We start from the raw sequence: 6,909 nt of genomic DNA, 5'->3' as shown, positions 1-6,909 counted from the left end.
TTTTTTTTTTTTTTTTTTTTTTTTTTTTTTTTTTTTTTTCCCAGGCTTTACTTAGCTGAACACTTTGCCTCCAGTCTATTAACCAGTTTTGTGAGATTTTTTACAGTTAGTGAGACTTGTCCCTTTATAAAACTGAATCCAGGCTGGTAAGTCATATTCCCCAAAGATTTCACAGAATATTACCGCTGCCCTATCAAGGCACAAATGGTATTGAAACTGTAGAATTGGCTGATGTTCCGTACTTGGAGCATAAGAGTGCACTGTAAAGGGGCAAAGGCCAGGTTGAGAAAACAACAAAAGAAAGCAAAACAAAACCTCCCACTGAAACACCTTTAGAAAAGCTGGCTTCAAATGTTAATCATGGTATGCTTTAAAGAGCCTACCTCCACAGCTAGCAGTTTTGTAGGTGCTGATCCACACCTAAAAAGGGGCAAAGAGCTAAAACTCTAAATATTGGGATCTAGCTCCTTGGCTGAGATCTGTCCACCCTCTTGAGACTGAATTCAGGATCAGGAAAATGAAAGTCTGGCAAATTCAACTGCATCATCTTGCGTGAGCTAAAAAAAACTAAATTAATAAATAAACAAGACATAATTTAGGAGGTATTTTTGTATAGTATTTTATAGCCACATAAAAATAATACAGTGAAATATAACTTTTCTCTCACAACAGAGGGTTTGGGCTGTCTCTTTTCAATATGTACTGCAAACATACTGGGAGCTTTCCATAGTTGGCTTTGCACCGTAGAAATGTAATTTTATTTTTTGCACTATTATTTTTCACTACACATGTGCCACCATGCAATATTTTTAACATAATGATGTCAGCAAGTGGCATCACTTCACAGAATGCCCTAGTGTGGAGCAGAAGTTAACTGGGCTCATAATGCGTGGAAATCAAAACCCCGATAACAGCATCTAAAATCAAAACAGAGAAGTTGTTTGACACCTGCTGGATAGTGAAAATGGAGTTTTGTGAAAGGAAATACTTGTGTACATCACTTAGGAAAACATTTTTTTTTTTTTTAATTTATTTAACCAATCTGAATATTCTTCTGGATTTTTGGACAATGTATATATGTCCTTTTTGTAGACAGCTGACCCTTTAAGGGTAGCAATGTCATCACTCCTCACATATTTGATCTTTTTGTGCCACACGTCATAATATAAATGTTGCCTGGAAATATGGATGAAGATGTTCCAGTGCCATAAGACATACTGCCCATATACAAATCTCTCTCACATTTACATGTCAGTTTTATTAATAATTAGATTTTATTGTGATGTTTTAGGCACCATCTAAAGAGATTAAAATACATGGTCTTTGCCCCAAAGTGTTTACAACAGGAAAGACAAATAGTGAATGAATTGACTGTTAAATCTGGATGATCCCTGGCTTTTTCAGTTTATCAGAAAGTCCAAAAATTGCAAATATTTTACAGACATTAAAATATCTTTTAGGGATATATTTTCGGCATATCAAAAGGAAAAAAAATCAAAACAAATAAGAGGGTTCTCTGGACACACATCACACCATATTCCACTTGTTTTTGCATATTTTAATGGTTTGAATTAGGAAAAAAAAAAAAAAAGTACAAGCTTGCCATCTTTTAAAGGTTTTAAAGGTGAATATTGGAATAATCAATTTCTACTTTTAAAATAAATATTTGGGCTGGGTTTTAGGCTTGAATGATTGAGTTTAACTGGGACAAATCCTGCAAATGTGGTTTTTTTTTGGTCCCCATTTCAAAAGTTGCTTTTAAGACTTCTCCAAACTCTGCCATAGGTGGAAAAAAGGGAGAAAGCCCTGGAGCCAAGTAATGAGACTGCTCTGAGATTCATAGTTCAGTGTTATTTGTTTGGTTGGGGGCTCTTTCTTTTTCTTTTAATAAACTATCCCCCAAAGCCTATCTACCTAATGAGTATTATCTGCTTAATTTCCTGCAGGCTTCAATGCAGAAGCAGGTCAGTTGGTTTAATTATCAGCTATGGAGACGTGAAGGAACTTGAAATTCAGTTGAAATATACAGCAGCTTTTTCCCCTGGATTCCTTAGCATTAACAAAAATACCTGTTCAAAGAACAGATTGACTCAGCCGTGACTTACAGAAAGATAAGATTCTGTGGCAGGAAAGTAATAATGCTATTATTGTCCACTGGACAGGGTATATTTGTTTGGTGATTAGTGATGGCTAATACAGTGAAATGCTATACATAATGAAACAGGCTGGAATTTACCTTCTGACTATCAAATCTCTTTGATTTTAAAATGCAGTTCTACTTTTTCTACCTATATAGCGCTGTTGCTTAACAAATGTCTTTTGAATTTCGTGGTGTTAAATGCCTGTGATACTACTCAGACGGAAGGACTCTCCATTGCTGTGACAGGCACACGATGCTTACTCCAGTGATTGGATCCTTCACTGAGAGTTTTTTGGCACAGGAGGAAAAAGCTTTTTCTTTTAAAATAGCCTTTTTCTGTGCCCTAGATAAAGTGTGAGGAAGGCTAAATAAGCAATGGTAGGTTTTCATGCCTTCCAAATTCACTTCTTTTCTCTCTCTCTCTTTTAAATCTTTATAATTCCTGGAGTTATTATTGGTAAGTCTTTATTCAGAGATAGGCTTGTAGAGGGAGCATTCATAAGGAAGGAAATCCAATTAATTTTGTTAGAAATCCAATAGTCTCCTGGTGAACACAGACTTCCACCACAAATCTGCAAGTTTATAGAGTTGCTAAGGCACTTGGAGCATCTGCACAGCTGAAAGACAGAGCTTGGGCTCAGTATGGCTAGAGTGATATCTGTAATATCCCATAGAAATCCATTGAGAACACTTAAGAAAGTGCAATATCCTTTAAATGTAACCTTGATAATGAAAGGAAAGGGCTCCTGTTCCTAAATAAAAAACAACAAGCCCCGACAGGTCGGAATTGATACCAGCATTTGCTGCTGCCTGAAACTCCTGCCGAGCACTGAATGCTGCAAAAGTGTCTATTATTTTTAACTGTTGGGTTATTGTCCATCTTTAAGGATGGGGGAATTTTAGGAGCAAAAATTATTAATAATAATAAAATAAAATAAAATAAAATAAAATAAAATAAAATAAAATAAGTTTAGTGTTACTGCAGACCTCTAGAAAAAATACCTAAGGGGCAGAGGGTGAACAAACAAAGGAAGCCAAAGGAAAAAAGCAGGCTCGTTTTGGATAGAACAGCTTAGAAAACCCTGAACGGAGGGTTCTTTATATATAGCACCACATTGAGTGACAAAATGGTAGCTGTCATAATGTGCCAGTTAACATGTCCAATATGAGCCGATCGTTTAGTGTCCCCTGGGATTAGAAGACAGAAACATGACAAAGAACAAAGAACTCGGATCAATAATGCTTGGGGAAATAAGACAGAGAAGGTTATTTACTCTGCATTGATCCGTTGCTGCAGTCGCGTAAACTTGGCCTGTTTTTCTTTTGTTAACCTTTAAGCTTGAGTATACTCACAAGCAACTAGGGAGCCAACTAACAGGTGTAGATTAAGGATCGAAGGAGGTCACCGTACCTCTGTCACCACTAGGCACCCATGTAACAACATCCCTGAAGAAATTTAAACATCAATAGCTATAATAAGGGCAAATTTATCAAGCTTGGCCTACTTTTGCTGGGAGCCTGGCTGTGTCCAGTCAGTTTGCCCTTGCTAAAGCTCAATTGATTTGGACATTCTTTTACTAGAGTTGATTATCAATTGTGACACAACAAATTTGTTAGCTTCCAAGCACTGGAGTTGTTGTTGCCATTGGAGCCTCTGAAGTGAAAACACCTGGCTGTGTTCAAGTTTTACTCTTGTTGAAGCAAAGGGAAAAAAAAATAAAAAGAGAGAGAGGGAAAAAAAGAAAAGAAGAAGAATAGAAGAGAAGCCCTTTTGTGAACTCTCCATAGATGGTAGTAGTGTTGTAGATACCTGTACTTTGCAGCTGAAACATCTGGATTGCCATTTTTAGAAAATTAGGAGCATGAGGAAGTATTAACTTGAAGGAAACAGTTTTCAGCAGGAAAAGTCCCAACAGCTGTTAGCTATTCATTTTTTATATTTTATGATTTGTCACCTAAGTCATATGGAATCATTCCTGTTCCCTGTGTGGATGACAGACATTTGAAACCAAGAAGTAATGAATACCGTATGATGGGCAGTAATATTCTATAAGCGTGGCCATTCAAAAGAAATAATCATTCTTGCTGAACTTCACAGGACTTGTTAAATGTGAAAATCCACTCACCGATGCTCAGGAGCTGTAGTTAATTAGACTAAGTGGACATTTTGTGTAGAATCATGATGGGATAGAATTTGTTTGTTTTAAATACTGACCCTGTTTTTTTCAGTCTAATAGTAAATGTTTCATGTTCTGCCAATAGGATTAGTAGTACATTAAAACTGTAATTCTGGAAATATTTATCTTATTTAATTTACTTCAAAATCAAAAGGCTTATTTATTATTTAGCATCACTACAGTAGCTTTTCTACTTTTCTGAAAGTATATGCCTCTTGTCATGCTATAAAACATTTCTACTTGTGAATCACAGAATAAGTTAAAACAATCAAATAGCATAAAAATGAAATACCTTACACTCAAAATTTGAAAGTCACTTTTAAAATTTCAGAAAATAAAAAGTTAATAATTCATGGCAGCCTCTCTAAAACAAATACTTTACCCAGAATTTTGGGATTGGAAGAGTGGCCAAACTGAAACATTTCCTCTAAGAATTATATTTTGGGTTTTGATCAACCCTTTAAAATACTTGTGCAGGATGAACATGCATGTGTCTGAAGTGCAGGGGCACAAAATCAATTCACCACAAATGCAGGCAGTTGCAAATAAGTTGCATTTGTTTGTTTGTCTGTTTGTTTTTTTCTCTTCACTTTTACCTGGCACCCACTGCTACCTGATAGTGAAGGTGGATGAAATTATGGGCATAGTCCTACTCATTTGCCACTCTGCAATACTTTGGGTCATTGCTGGCACTCAGGCAATGTCTGGCATAGGCAAGGCTCAGCTTAGTGTTTTCCAACGGATTCTAGAAAGGAACCCCCTGTATTACATTTCCTCTGTAGCTTGATTTCACATAGCAGACAGAGACGCTTGCACCATGGTTGCTTGGGCTATTCTTTATCCTGGCAATCAGAAATCCTCAAATTCAATTGAAGACAGGTTGCGTCTTTCTTTTTTTTTTTTCTTTTTGTTGTTGTTGTTGTTGTTTTGTAATAAAGAGGCACAAACAAGGAACCTATTGACAAAGGAAATAAGACCTCACTTTCCTCTAAGAGATAGGAATCTGCTGTTTGCATCTCTTAGCATGCAAAGATTCAGCATGTGACCCTTGCCCCATCACCCGTAAAAGTGTCACCACAGTTTTTAAGAGCATTTAAGGCATTTAAGAGCATGGGAGGGAGAAGGCAGCAGCTTTTAGGGCATCAGAAATGACAGTAATGTGCACTGGAACTGTCTGCACAAGCAAAGTGCGCTGAGGCAGTTGTATTAGATCAATCTGTGGCAGAAGAGAAGTCACTGACAGTTTATTTCTGTGTTGGAGAATGAGCTAAAAGGTGCATAGTCCTCATTAGGATAAATGGAGAACAGCTCAGTTTGGTCCACACCAAAACTTTTTACCAGCTAATGGGTATTAAGAGCTCTATGTGAAATGAGTTAGGACTCTCTTAGCCCTGCCACTATGATAAAAAACAGCACCCTGGTTAGCAATAATAAGCATCCTTGGCCAAGGGTCTATGGATTGAGTGAGCATGCAGAATGAATTACCTTCTTTCCACGAGATGTGGTCCCTTTAGGTCAGGGCTCAGGTGAGGGGGAAAAATGTTATGGAGTTGCTCTGATTTACAGCTGAGGACCTGGTCTTAATGGCTCAGTGGGGTCTTGAAGGTGCTTATCTGCACTGGGAGTCTGGGAGCGGACCTGCCTTATGGAGGCAGAGCAAGCCTGTCCTGTGGAAAGGTAAAGGGGGCTCCACCTGCTCTTGGCACTGTCCCCTGCCCCATGAGGAGGGTGGGACCACAGTACAGGACCTTGTCCCCCTCCCAGGCAGATTACAGCCACATGCAGCCCTCAACATGCAGCTCTGAAACATCCAAACCTCCATGTGAGGCTGCTGAGCACCGTGCAAGAAAAAGTTTGGGAAGGAGGACCTGAGGCCAAGCTGGGGTGGAACCATTCCCCAGACTAAACAGGGAAAAATTGTGCCTACCCTAAGGAATCTGCCTTAGTGCTTGCCTCTGCAGTAGAACTACTCCAAAATAATGGGGAGTCCATGAGTAGAACTGGAATGAATGTGGGATCAGGTCTTCCTCTAGCCAAAGAATAACTCATTATAAAAACAATGTGAAAAGACACAAGAAGAGAAAATAAAGTGAAGAAAAAGGAGAGAGGGAATGGCATGCAAGCAATTCTCTATTTGCTGAAAGGCCTGTGCAAAAAAACTCCAGCACACCCTACAAAGGGACTTAAACACAAACATAAGCAATGTAAATCTTTCAGACTGGGCTTTGGAGCCAGAAACCCAAAGCACATGACGGTATATCAAGACATCACATTTCCTGGTTGCATGCTTATGCTAGCATGGCTTCCTCACCCAGAGGCCTTGTCCACCCTGACCTGTTCCCTTGTATTGGCCAGTTGGCTGCTTGGCTCCTCTCCCAGCAGCCAGCGCTCTCCAAGCATGACATCGATCATTGCAGTAGTGAGGAAGATGGCACTTACCTGATGGGGTAGGCGGAAGCTCCCTCTCTTACCATATGCTGGGAATTGTCAGTGGCTGCTTGAAGCCAAGGCTGGCTTTTTCTCCTGCCAGGAAACAAGCCTTTTTCCAGAGCTTGCCAAAAAGATTAAAAAAAAAAAAAAAAAAAAAAAAAA

The 6,909-nt window shown here is 38.7% G+C and overlaps 1 long non-coding RNA gene across 4 annotated transcripts in view; it reads right to left on the bottom strand.

The window, feature by feature from the left end:
• The window catches only part of LOC118172000, a 19,265-nt gene that overhangs the window by 11,361 nt on the left and 995 nt on the right, over positions 1-6,909 (bottom strand). For 3 of the 4 annotated variants that reach the window (XR_004753510.1, XR_004753508.1, XR_004753509.1), the window contains exon 1: positions 6,757-6,903. This is a non-coding gene — a long non-coding RNA (uncharacterized LOC118172000). Of the gene's footprint in view, positions 1-6,756; positions 6,904-6,909 lie in introns of those variants that run through there. The other variant, XR_004753511.1, reaches the window with a different exon arrangement.

The sequence above is a fragment of the Oxyura jamaicensis genome, chromosome 10 (assembly GCF_011077185.1).
Source record: "Oxyura jamaicensis isolate SHBP4307 breed ruddy duck chromosome 10, BPBGC_Ojam_1.0, whole genome shotgun sequence".
Taxonomy (NCBI): Eukaryota; Metazoa; Chordata; class Aves; order Anseriformes; family Anatidae; genus Oxyura; species Oxyura jamaicensis.
The sequence above is the reverse complement of the archived record's forward strand: the minus strand, read 5'-3'. Positions and strand labels throughout refer to the sequence as shown.